The sequence below is a fragment of the Bufo bufo genome, chromosome 2, assembly GCF_905171765.1.
Source record: "Bufo bufo chromosome 2, aBufBuf1.1, whole genome shotgun sequence".
NCBI lineage: Eukaryota > Metazoa > Chordata > Amphibia > Anura > Bufonidae > Bufo > Bufo bufo.
In genome coordinates, this window is record NC_053390.1 from 305739601 (window position 1) to 305753774 (window position 14174).

At 43.8% G+C, this 14174-nt stretch overlaps 1 protein-coding gene across 3 annotated transcripts in view; it reads right to left on the reverse strand.

The window, feature by feature from the left end:
- The window catches only part of LOC120989023, a 284579-nt gene that overhangs the window by 58145 nt on the left and 212260 nt on the right, over window positions 1-14174 (reverse strand). The gene's annotated exons all lie outside the window — the stretch shown is intronic.

Below are 14174 nucleotides of genomic sequence, written 5' to 3' on the forward strand. Positions count from 1 at the left end.
GCAGTCTGAGCTGTTGCTAGGCAGCCTGCTGTCAAGTGCATGCGGTTACACCTGGTTGGGTGTGTGTGTACGTCTGCACTTTGTATGTCTGTTTGTTGTGCACGAGGTAATGTTTGTGTGCACTGTGACGCCTCCCTTCATTTGTGGTTGTCCGCAGCAACGTCTGGTGTTGTGTGCATGTGGTGGCAGTGTCTCGGCCTGCTGGCTGTTCCCCAGGACATGGTTGCCACGCATGCCGTTGCCAGCGGTAACAGGTGAGTGTGTTGGTGTGCGTTTCCCTTTAAGTGGCTGTCTTCCCTTCCCTGGTGTGAGAAGGGTTAATTCCCTTCTGTGTGTGAACACTGGGTGTGTCTGAGTATGGGTGTGGCTACTTTGGGCTATATATCCTCAGTTGAGACCTGAGGTCTGAGGGGTACTCCAGCCTTGTTTGTAAGCTGGAGGCACCCTCCTGGTTCCTTATACCATCTGCCAGAGAGGGCCACCCTTGTGGTCATACTGTCACGGCTGGGGATGGGGGAAACACTCAGCCGGGCGATGTCTCTCTGAAATATAGCTGTTAGCCCAGGACAGGAATCAGGGAGCAGGTCACCTCCTATCAGCTATATTTCAGAGAGACATCGCCCGGCTGAGGGTTTCCCCCATCCCCAGCCGTGACAATGCCATGCCAAAAGTCAGTTGCCGGAATGTTACAGTTAGGACAATGAGTGATGCGATCTGGGAATCGGGGAGAGGCTGGAAAATTTAAACCATAAATTGCCTGGTGCATCATTTTGAAGTATGTTTCTCACCATGTTTCACTTATCACACACTGGCGGACCTTGCCCCAACCCTCTAAGATTTTTTCCCCGATCTCATCATCCATTGTAATGTGTTCCCATTTCCGAAACAGAGTGGATGGCTTAGCTTTCGTAAAATTACCAGAAAATGCCCTGTATAACCTTGAGAGCGACACTGTTTGAGGTGAATAATTGAGAATATTATCAAAAGAGTTCGTAACTGCCTCCCTTGATAAGTCTCGCAATTTGTGCTTACAAAAACCCCAAATCTGCATAATCAATAAGAAATGAGAATCTGGCAAGGCATACTTTTCCTTCACTTCCGAAGGAGTCAACCATCGTTTCTCCTCTAGGTGCATCAGATGTTCCACCCTAACCACCCCTCTGGATACCCATAGCACAGAAAGTCCTGTCTGGTTCCCCTGAGGGAACTCCGGGTGTTCCCACAGTGGCATTAACTTGGAGATCGAATGGGACAGGCCAAATGTTTTCCTTATCACCTTCCAGGCTGCCATCGTGTCTCTTATCAAAATTGAGGTTTTGATGTCCCTGGGAAGCAAGGCCAGATTTGAGTGGAGGCATGCCACTAAATTCCACGGGGCCACTAGATTTTGCTCCAGATCTCTGTTAGAAAAATGATCTGTGTGCTGTACCTAATCAGAAATGTGCCTCAAAAGGCAGGAGAGATTGTACCCTCTAATGTTCGAGAATTTCACCCCTCCCTCTGGTTTCCAAAGCGAGAGCTCTGAAAGAGAGATGCGGGGTCGTCGGCCAGACCACAAGAAGGTGGTAAACGCCCTATTTAAAGCAGTAACATCAGTATGTTTCAATAGGATTGGGAGTGTTTGGAGGGGATAGAGTAATTTAGAGAAGCTCATTATTTTGATGAGCTGGCACCTACCTAGAAGGGATAAGGGAAGCGAATGCCATCTTTTCAGTTCAGATATTATTTTCGCAATGAGGGGTGGGTAGTTTAACTGATATAATGAACCAGGGAGCCTACCGATCTTCAACCCCAGGTAGGTGATATGTCGTTTTACGGTTGTGGGGGAAAAACCATGTGAAATTCAAAGATGAAGGGGATTTGTGGTGTGTAACTGTAAGACATCACTCTTAGAGGAATTTATTTTGTATCCCGAGAAAGACCCAAAACGATGAAGGAGATCCATCAAGGGGCCCAAATGCTGCTGAGGGTTAGACATGAAGAGCAATAAGTCATCGGCGTATAAAGCCAGTTTGACCTCTTTTTTGCCTACTGTGATTCCTGAGTAAAGCTCAGAGTCCTCTAGGAATCTGGCCAGGGGCTCAGTAGCCAAGTCGAAAAGGAGAGGGGAAAGCGGGCACCCCTGTCTAGTTCCTCTCTGAAGGGGAAAAATGTGGGATAGAAACCCTACCGTATGGATTCGTGCAGCAGGGCTTGCGTAAAGCCCCTGTAAGAAGGTGCGGATATCCCCACAAATCCTAAATCTATCCAGCACCACCACCAGCCAGTCCCATCAAAGCGAATCAAAAGCTTTTTCCGCATGTAGAGCCAACAAAATGGGGGCTGTGTCTGGCTGGGGGCAGCGCCGGACCCAATCAAAGGCTACTAGCACCTTTCTATTTGCCACCCCCGAACGACCCTTTATAAAGCCCACTTGCGAGGGACCTATCAGGGTGGGCATCAGGAGGCTCAGTCTATCAGCCAAGATCTTGGTCAAAATCTTAAGATCCTGATTGATGAGTAAGATCGGGCGATAGGAACCCGAGTCCTGCAGATCCTTATTAGGCATCAGTATCAGTTTAATGTAAGCCACATTAACATGGGCAGGAAAATTGCCCGTACGTAAAAGGTGAAGTATTCAACTAGGGCGGGGGCAAGATGGTCTTGTAACACCTTATAAAACTCTCCTGAAAACCCATCAGGGCCTGGCACTTTCCCATTATGCAAAGAGCGTATAGTGTACAGAATCTCCTCAGCAGATATTTCGGCATTTAGGATCCCCTGCTGTTCCGCCGTCAAGGACGGGAGCTTAATCGTGGATAAAAACTGTTCACCCTCTCCCCCCCCCCTGGAGTGTCCCGATAGAGCCACTCATAATACTTTCCTAGCAGTTCGTTGATCATTTTAGGGTTCGTATACAAAACTCCACCCTCATCCCTTAATGACGTAATGACGGTGGGAACCCTTCTACCCCTGGCCAAATTCGCTAACATTTTTCCCGACTTGTTCCCAAATTGGAAATGATCAGTCTGGTACTCTGAGCGATACATGGCATCCCGCCTATCAACCAACAATATCTTTGTGCTGGACCGTGGCCGCCTGAAGAAAATTAGTGTACGCTAGTCGGAGAGCTGTGCTAGCTTCCTGATATTGCTGGGCAACAATTTTGCGCAAGTTACTCACATAACTGATTATCCAACCTCTCAAGACCGCTTTAGCAGTTTCCTAGTGGATCGAAACATCTGATGCACCCCGAGGATTATCCCCCTGGAACTCCAGCCACCAACCTCGCAGAATATCTTTGAAGTTGTCATCCTTGGCCATAAACGAAGGAAAAAGCCACAAAAAAAATCATTCCCTCTTGGGTATGTATTCTGCAAATATATGGAAATAGGTGAGTGATCAGACATGAGTAGCTCATGGATCTCAGAGGAGACTACTCTAGAGAACATTTGTGAAGACACAAAAAGGTAATCTATTCGAGACCAGACATTGTGTGCATGGGAAAAGTGCGGATATTCCCTATCATCAGGGTGTAGGGAACGCCAGGTATCATGTAGGCCCGTTGAGGCCAAAAAAGGTTGTAAGACCCTGTCAGAGAGTCTCAGCACACCCTTAGCCCCCTCAGTTCTTTCCCGGTCTTCCGGAACAAAGGCAACTGAGTTAAAGTCACCACCCACAATCCTATTAGGAGTCCCCTCTGCGTGCAGTCTGTTCTCTAGAAGAGCGTAAAAATGTGTGTTGTTATCATTAGGGGCATAGACATTGTGAATACTATATGAAGCTCCTTCAAATTCAACCAGCAACCTATGCCATCTACCCTCACTATCATGAGATTCCGAGATCACAGATCCTGAAAAGTGCTTATGAAGCAGTGTAAGCACTCCTGCCCTGCGCTCTCTGTTGTTCAATCATTTTATTGAGACACAATATGTGTCAGCATACACAAGTACATCATAAGCATCATAGTACAGATAATAAGATTTGGGCTGCGCATCCTGATTGAAAATATCCGCACAAATTAAGACCCTGCGCTCTCTGGCCGAGGATCCATAAACAGAGCCCACCCAAAACTTCTTTAATCAAAAGAAATCCTTTTCATCAAGATGAGTCTCTTGAAAGAGAACTATGTCAGGCTGCAAATATTTTAAATGTCGCAAAATTTTGGAACGTTTCTGCGGTGAGCACAGTCCCTTGACGTTTCAGGAAATGATCTTCATTATAGCTCTAGTGACCACGGAACCCAGGGCAGAGAGAGCAACGGGTGAGTAGGGAAGGAGGGGGGAACACAATACACAAAGAAACTGACAGAAACACTTCCTGTAAATACTGCAGGTGATACCCGCCAGGCACCAAGGCTAGATGATGTTTGCCTACCCTAAAACTGGATGTTGACTTCTCTTTTTTCTGCCATGGCGGAACTCCCTAATACACTGCCTAATAATAACAAACTAGTGAGGCTAGATTATCTAACCCATGTAGACTAGAAAGAACTGACTACAAACAAGAAATATCCCCTGTAAACATCATGAGAAAATAAGGCACATTCTGGTTAGAGTGCTACCACCACAGCCCGAAGATTAATGCAGTAGTCCCCCAGGTTTACTTCTACTTAAGTCCTGGCCGCTTCATCTTTTGCTTCTGGAACGCCTTCCAGAGCCGTTCCGCGAGCGGCCTCTCTGCCGACGATCTATGGGTTCCACTGACAATCTCGGTGAAGGCCGCTGAGGAGAGAGGGCAACGTCACATAGCCCCAAGTCAAGAATCCCGCTGATGGTCTCTTCCGCCTCAGAGGGGAATCGAAAAGTAACTGTGCCTCCCTGGGCGTGGTGGATCCTCAGCACCGCCGGAAAAAGAAGTTGAAAGCGAATGTTCTGATGATAAAGCTTGAAGCAAATAGGGCTAAAAGTCTTACGTTTTTTAACAACATCTGTCGAAAAGTCCTCAAATTGCAAAATTCTGTGGCCTCTAAGAGTGATCAGGTGCTGCCTCCTGTGAAAGCTGCGAAGCATGGCCACCTTATCATTAAAGTTCAAGAGCTTAAATATAACTTAGCGCGGTCATCCATCTCCATTGCGAGGAGACGTTGCAGTAGTATCCTTGGTCAGGACTTTGTCCAGGCCTACCCTGTGGGCGTGTTCCAACCTGCAGAAAAAATTTCGACCAAGGGCTTCTGACAGTTCTCGTTCACATAAGTCCAGGAGCTCTGGTTGTTTGATAGATTCAGGTAGTCCCACCACCCTCAGGTTATTGCGGCGAGACCTATTCTCTAGGTCATCAACCTTGGAGCGTAAGTTATCCAGAGCATGCTGTTGCGATTGAATAACTGAGTCGGAATCCACAATTTGTTGCTGGAGAGAGCGCAGCTCCCTTTCCAAGTTTCCTATTTGAATGCTGGTCTGGCTGACCTCCTCTCTCAGAAAATTAAAAGAGGCCATTATGGTGGTCTCCAATGTCTTTTGGATGTCCGGCATAATGCGCAGAGCCACTTCTATGACGAGCTTTTTGTAATCTTGAGGGTCAGGGCTTCCTGTTAGAGTCACAAAGCCCTGGAAGTTCTGGGAGCACTCCTCTTGAAACAGCAGCGGCTGGCTGTCCGCCATCTTTGCGTCCTCAGAGGCTGACTGTTGCGCACCTGTGGGTTTCTGACTGCTCCGCAGGAGATAGCGGTCCATCGACATCCAGGAGCTGGTAAACAATTTACGCCTCACGTCCTTCGGGGGGGTTTCAGTCGTCTCCCCGTGCCACAAAATAATCTATAGAGTCGGCGGTAAGAGGGAGCTCCAAGCGCTGCTACTTCACATGGCAGCACCGGAACCGGAAGTCGTTCTAGCTCTCACCAAACATATTTAACGCCAACCAGACTTTACAGAATGGCTAGAGCATCATCTACAGCATGCCCATGATGTGGAGAACTAGAAGCAGACTTCTGGCACATGATATGGAGTTGCAGCCCAATTGCCACATTCTGGAGGGAGGTGACAGCCTTTCTCTCCAGTTTGTTGCCGGTCCAGATAGATTGCACTCCTGAGATTTGCCTGCTGGGACTTATGAATGAAGATAACTGGGATCACTACATAATAATATTTATGAGAGAGTCATTATTTATGTCATGTAAGTGTATTGCCTTGAGATGGTATGACCCCAATACACCGACCCTATCCATGTGGAAACTACAGATAAATCAATTTTTACCATATTTAGTGTTGATATTTAAACACCGTAACAAACCTCAAAAATTTGAAAAAGTCTAGGGTCTGTGGTGCAGCTCTCCACACACATTGTACTCAGCCTCGAGACTGCGACAGGCATTGTCGGCAGCTCAGGGACCTTTGGATCGGTCAAAAGATGGGGAATGTTGCAGTAGTGCAGTGGATAAAAGAAGTACCTATACAATTAAAATTTGTTATACCTGTATATATTGTGACATCCAACATGATTGTATGATGTTGAAGTTATTTCTCTTGTGTCAATAAAAGAGTTTAAAAAAAAAGCCAGCTCGTATATAAAATGTAACTATTTCTACTAATTGGTTTCTGGTAGGTGTTGCAAATTATAATTCCATTTTCTATTGTAATCTGGAGATCCAAAAACTCTATTGTTGAATCACTTATATTAGATGTAAATGATAAATTATATGTATTGATATTTATCGCCTCCCAAAACTTTTGAAGTGTATTTCTATAGTTTTTCCATATGAAAATGATGTCATCAATATACCTTTGCCAGAGCACCAGATCTGTCCCCAGCTTGGGAGTGATGACCTGCTCCTCCCATTCTGCCATGAATAAATTTGCATGTCTGGTGGCAAATCTGGTGCCCATAGTAGTGCCTTGTGTCTGTAAATAAAATTCTGATTAAAAAAAAAAGTAATTGTGGGTTAATATAAAGTCGACCCCTTCTACTAGATATTCTATTTGGTCTAGAGGGAGTTGTCCATCCTTTTTAAGTTGTTTCCTCATAGCTTTCATTCCATGTTTCTGATTATGGTGTATAAGGAATGTAAATCTAGTGTACCTATTATCCAATGTGGTTGAAATGTCAGATTTTCCACTATCTGAATTATTTGTGTAGTATCTTTGGTATACGATCGTGTCTTTTTTACTGTCCGTTGTAATAGTTTGTCTATATATTGGGATAGGTTTGCTGTAAGAGACCCTATCCCTGAAATTATAGGACGTCCTGGTGGATCTAACGGGTTATTGGCAGCCGTTGTTGTGTATTAAGTATAAATTTAAGTTCTTGTTCTGAAAAAAAATCTTTTTACAAACACTGAATCAATTTTTAATAATATTCTTTCGTAGGGTGATTTTTTAATTTCATCCTCCAATTGTCTCCTACATTCCTTACTATATTTTGCTGCTTCCAAAAGGACTATGGCGCCACCTTAATCTGCGGGACGAATTACTATATTCTTCTCTGTAATTGTTTGATAGTCGCTATTTCTTGTTTGGTTAAATTATTATATTTATTATTGCATTTGTTATATATTTTACGTATATCGAATTCAACGCATTGGCGAAAGGTAGCCAGTTCTTGGCTGATTTCCTGTCTTGGATATTTTTTAGATTTATTTTTCAATCCTGTGTGTTGGTATTTGTCCAATTTTGTTGGATGTTCTTCTAAATTTATCGGATTCTTCATATAATAATTTTTGAGACACAATTTTCTGATAAACTTTTCTATTCCAATGTACATATCAAATTTATTTAAGTTGTTAGTGGGTGCAAACTTTAACCCCTTGTTTAATAGATTAATCTGTGCATCAGTGAGTGTGATGGTACTCAAATTTATTATATAATCTTTTTCGTGTTCATTTGTTGTTATTTGTTGTGTAGTCTTCTTATTTCTCCCTCCCCTCCGTAATTTCTTCTTCCTCCTTCATACGTGTGTGTCGTGTATTGGGGTCTCTGTGTGAAATTGTCCATTGGTTGACAGGGTATTCTCCGTGACTGTGGTGCTCTGTGCTGGTGTTATTCCTTGGTTCTCTGTTCTTGACTGGTTTGTATGTATCTCAAATTGTATTGATGTGTTGTTGGTGATCCTGGTAGATGTGTCCATGTAGGTGATTGTGGTGATCTTTGTCGGATTCGTGATCTATGGTGTGGCGGAGTTTTGTCTAAAAAATGTTGTTCTGCCAGTACTTCAAATCGATTAGTAACTGGTACCGAATATTTTGTATGTACATTTGTATGTGTTTCATGTATTTTTTCATTTTCTTTATTTTTTTGTTGGTTTGGCTGTTCTCCCTATTTTTGGTCTTTTCTAGGATTATTTTTAAATGTTTTAGTTTTTTTATTAATAATTTCTTGTTCTACTCTATCTAAACTTTGGCAAAGTCTTTGCTGCCATATATCGAAATCTTCATTTTTTGGTAATTAGTCTATTATGTCCTTCATTTGATTGATTTGATTAGTGGTATGCTCTAATATTTGAGATCTTCTTTTTATAATTAATTGTATTAATGCTATGGATTGTTCTTGTAATAAAGTGTCCCATTCTGCACTCCACAGGTCATGTGCTGGGGTTTTGGATAAAAGTAATCCCTTGGGTATTTTCCCACATTCTATATATTGTTTGAGTGATCGGATCTCCCACCTCTGTCTTAGTTGTTTTAATAGAAGAAATTCTAATTCCTTAAATGTTTCTGACATAGTTTTCTCTTCTAATTGACTACCATGTGCTGTATCTACATCTTTAACCACTTCAGCCCCCAGTGCTTAAACACCCTGAAAGACCAGGCCACTTTTTACACTTCTGAGCTACACTACTTTCACCATTTATTGCTCGGTCATGCAACTTACCACCCAAATGAATTTTACCTCCTTTTCTTCTCACTAATAGAGCTTTCATTTGGTGGTATTTCTTTGCTGCTGACATTTTTACTTTTTTTGTTATTAATCGAAATTTAACGATTTTTTTGCAAAAAAATGACATTTTTCACTTTCAGTTGTCAAATTTTGCAAAAAAAACTACATCCATATATAAATTTTGCTCTAAATTTATTGTTCTACATGTCTTTGATAAAAAAAAAATGTTTGGGTAAAAAAAAAATGGTTTGGGTAAAAGTTATAGCGTTTACAAACTATGGTACAAAAATGTGAATTTCCGCTTTTTGAAGCAGCTCTGACTTTCTGAGCACCTGTCATGTTTCCTGAGGTTCTACAATGCCCAGACAGTACAAACACCCCACAAATGACCCCATTTCGGAAAGTACACACCCTAAGGTATTCGCTGATGGGCATAGTGAGTTCATAGAACTTTTTATTTTTTGTCACAAGTTAGCGGAAAATGATGATTTTTTTATTTTTATTTTTTTTTCTTACAAAGTCTCATATTCCACTAACTTGTGACAAAAAATAAAAACTTCTATGAACTCACTATGCCCATCAGCGAATACCTTGGGGTCTCTTCTTTCCAAAATGGGGTCACTTGTGGGGTAGTTATACTGCCCTGGCATTCTAGGGGCCCAAATGTGTGGTAAGGAGTTTGAAATCAAATTCTGTAAAAAATGACCTGTGAAATCCGAAAGGTGCTCTTTGGAATATGGGCCCCTTTGCCCACCTAGGCTGCAAAAAAGTGTCACACATCTGGTATCTCCATACTCAGGAGAAGGTGGGGAATGTGTTTTGGGGTGTCTTTTTACATATACCCATGCTGGGTGAGAGAAATATCTTGGTCAAATGCCAACTTTGTATAAAAAAATGGGAAAAGTTGTCTTTTGCCAAGATATTTCTCTCACCCAGCATGGGTATATGTAAAATGACACCCCAAAACACATTCCCCACCTTCTCCTGAGTACGGCAATACCAGATGTGTGACACTTTTTTGCAGCCTAGGTGGGCAAAGTGGCCCATATTCCAAAGAGCACCTTTCGGATTTCACAGGTCATTTTTTACAGAATTTGATTTCAAACTCCTTACCACACATTTGGGCCCCTAGAATGCCAGGGCAGTATAACTACCCCACAAGTGACCCCATTTTGGAAAGAAGACACCCCAAGGTATTCCGTGAGGGGCATGGCAAGTTCCTAGAATTTTTTATTTTTTGTCACAAGTTAGTGGAAAATGATGATTTTTATTTTTATTTTTTTTTCATACAAAGTCTCATATTCCACTAACTTGTGACAAAAAAATAAAAACTTCCATGAACTCACTATGCCCATCAGCGAATACCTTGGGGTCTCTTCTTTCCAAAATGGGGTCACTTGTGGGGTGGTTATACTGCCCTGGCATTCTAGGGGCCCAAATGTGTGGTAAGGAGTTTGAAATCAAATTCTGTAAAAAATGACCTGTGAAATCCGAAAGGTGCTCTTTGGAATATGGGCCCCTTTGCCCACCTAGGCTGCAAAAAAGTGTCACACATCTGGTATCTCCGTACTCAGGAGAAGGTGGGGAATGTGTTTTGGGGTGTCTTTTTACATATACCCATGCTGGGTGAGATAAATATCTTGGTCAAATGCCAACTTTGTATAAAAAAATGGGAAAAGTTGTCTTTTGCCAAGATATTTCTCTCACCCAGCAGGGGTATATGTAAAATGACACCCCAAAACACATTCCCCACCTTCTCCTGAGTACGGAGATACCAGATGTGTGACACTTTTTTGCAGCCTAGGTGGGCAAAGGGGCCCATATTCCAAAGAGCACCTTTCGGATTTCACAGGTCATTTTTTACAGAATTTGATTTCAAACTCCTTACCACACATTTGGGCCCCTAGAATGCCAGGGCAGTATAACTACCCCACAAGTGACCCCATTTTGGAAAGAAGAGACCCCAAGGTATTCGCTGATGGGCATAGTGAGTTCATGGAAGTTTTTATTTTTTGTCACAAGTTAGTGGAATATGAGACTTTGTATGAAAAAAAAAAAAAAAAAAAAAAAAATCAGCATTTTCCACTAACTTGTGACAAAAAATAAAAAATTCTAGGAACTCGCCATGCCCCTCACGGAATACCTTGGGGTGTCTTCTTTCCAAAATGGGGTCACTTGTGGGGTAGTTATACTGCCCTGGCATTTTCCAGGGGCCCTAATGTGTGGTAAGTAGGTAAATGACCTGTGAAATCCTAAAGGTGCTCTTTGGAATATGGGCCCCTTTGCCCACCTAGGCTGCAAAAAAGTGTCACACATGTGGTATCGCCATATTCAGGAGAAGTTGGGGAATGTGTTTTGGGGTGTCATTTTACATATACGCTTGCTGGGTGAGAGAAATATCTTGGCAAAAGACAACTTTTCCCATTTTTGTATACAAAGTTGGCATTTGACCAAGATATTTATCTCACCCAGCATGGGTATATGTAAAATGACACCCCAAAACACATTCCCCAACTTCTCCTGAGTACGGCGATACCAGATGTGTGACACTTTTTTGCAGCCTAGATGCGCAAAGGTGCCCAAATTCCTTTTAGGAGGGCATTTTTAGATATTTGGATACCAGACTTCTTCTCACGCTTTGGGGCCCCTAGAATGCCAGGGCAGTATAAATACCCCACATGTGACCCCATTTTGGAAAGAAGACACCCCAAGGTATTCAATGAGGGGCATGGCGAGTTCATAGAAATTTATTTTTTTTGGCACAAGTTAGCGGAAATTGATATTTTTAATTTTTTTCTCACAAAGTCTCCCGTTCCGCTAACTTGGGACAAAAATTTCAATCTTTCATGGACTCAATATGCCCCTCACGGAATACCTGGGGGTGTCTTCTTTCCGAAATGGGGTCACATGTGGGGTATTTATACTGCCCTGGCATTCTAGGGGCCCTAAAGCGTGAGAAGAAGTCTGGAATATAAATGTCTAAAAAATTTTACGCATTTGGTTTCCGTGAGGGGTATGGTGAGTTCATGTGAGATTTTATTTTTTGACACAAGTTAGTGGAATATGAGACTTTGTAAGAAAAAAAAAAAATAATTCCGCTAACTTGGGCCAAAAAAATGTCTGAATGGAGCCTTACAGAGGGTGATCAATGACAGGGGGGTGATCAATGACAGGGGGGTGATCAATGACAGGGGGGGTGATCAATGACAGGGGGTTGATCAATGACAGGGGGGTGATCAGGGAGTCTATATGGGGTGATCACCAGTCATTGATCACGCCCCTGTAAGGCTTCATTCAGACGTCCGGATGCGTTTTGCGGATCCGATCCATCTATCAGTGGATCCGTAAAAATCATGCGGACGTCTGAATGGAGCTTTACAGGGGGGTAATCAATGACAGGGGGGGTAATCAATGACAGGGGGGTGATCAGGGAGTCTATATGGGGTGATCACCACAGTCATTGATCACGCCCCTGTAAGGCTTCATTCAGACGTCCGGATGCGTTTTGCGGATCCGATCCATCTATCAGTGGATCCGTAAAAATCATGCGGACGTCTGAATGGAGCTTTACAGGGGGGTAATCAATGACAGGGGGGTAATCAATGACAGGGGGGTGATCAGGGAGTCTATATGGGGTGATCACCACAGTCATTGATCACGCCCCTGTAAGGCTTCATTCAGACGTCCGGATGCGTTTTGCGGATCCGATCCATCTATCAGTGCATCCGTAAAAATCATGCGGACATCTGAATGGAGCTTTACAGGGGGGTAATCAATGACAGGGGGGTGATCAGGGAGTCTATATGGGGTGATCACCACAGTCATTGATCATGCCCCTGTAAGGCTTCATTCAGACGTCCGGATGCGTTTTGCGGATCGGATCCATCTATCAGTGCATCCGTAAAAATCATGCGGACATCTGAATGGAGCTTTACAGGGGGGTGATCAGGGAGTCTATATGGGGTGATCACCACAGTCATTGATCATGCCCCTGTAAGGCTTCATTCAGACGTCCGGATGCGTTTTGCGGATCCGATCCATCTATCAGTGCATCCGTAAAAATCATGCGGACATCTGAATGGAGCTTTACAGGGGGGTAATCAATGACAGGGGGGGTGATCACCACAGTCATTGATCATGCCCCTGTAAGGCTTCATTCAGACGTCCGGATGCTTTTTGCGGATCGGATCCATCTATCAGTGCATCCGTAAAAATCATGCGGACATCTGAATGGAGCTTTACAGGGGGGTGATCAGGGAGTCTATATGGGGTGATCACCACAGTCATTGATCATGCCCCTGTAAGGCTTCATTCAGACGTCCGGATGCGTTTTGCGGATCGGATCCATCTATCAGTGCATCCGTAAAAATCATGCGGACATCTGAATGGAGCTTTACAGGGGGGTGATCAGGGAGTCTATATGGGGTGATCACCACAGTCATTGATCATGCCCCTGTAAGGCTTCATTCAGACGTCCGGATGCGTTTTGCGGATCGGATCCATCTATCAGTGCATCCGTAAAAATCATGCGGACATCTGAATGGAGCTTTACAGGGGGGTGATCAGGGAGTCTATATGGGGTGATCACCACAGTCATTGATCATGCCCCTGTAAGGCTTCATTCAGACGTCCGGATGCGTTTTGCGGATCGGATCCATCTATAAGTGCATCCGTAAAAATCATGCGGACATCTGAATGGAGCTTTACAGGGGGGTGATCAGGGAGTCTATATGGGGTGATCACCACAGTCATTGATCATGCCCCTGTAAGGCTTCATTCAGACGTCCGGATGCGTTTTGCGGATCCGATCCATCTATCAGTGGATCCGTAAAAATCATGCGGACGTCTGAATGGAGCTTTACAGGGGGTTGATCAATGACAGGGGTGTAATCAATGACAGGGGGGGTGATCAGGGAGTCTATATGGGGTGATAACCACAGTCATTGATCACGCCCCTGTAAGGCTTCATTCAGACGTCCGGATGCGTTTTGCGGATCCGATCCATCTATCAGTGGATCCGTAAAAATCATGCGGACATCTGAATGGAGCTTTACAGGGGGGTGATCAATGACAGGGGGGTAATCAATGACAGGGGGTGATCAGGGAGTCTATATGGGGTGATCAGGGGTGATCAGGGGCTAATAAGGGGTTAATAAGTGACGGGGGGGGGTGTAGTGTAGTGTAGTGGTGCTTGGTGGGACTTTACTGAGCTACCTGTGTCCTCTGGTGGTCGATCCAAACAAATGGGACCACCAGAGGACCAGGTAGCAGGTATATTAGACGCTGTTATCAAAACAGCGTCTAATATACCTGTTAGGGGTTAAAAAAAACACATCTCCAGCCTGCCAGCGAACGATCGCCGCTGGCAGGCTGGAGATCAACTCT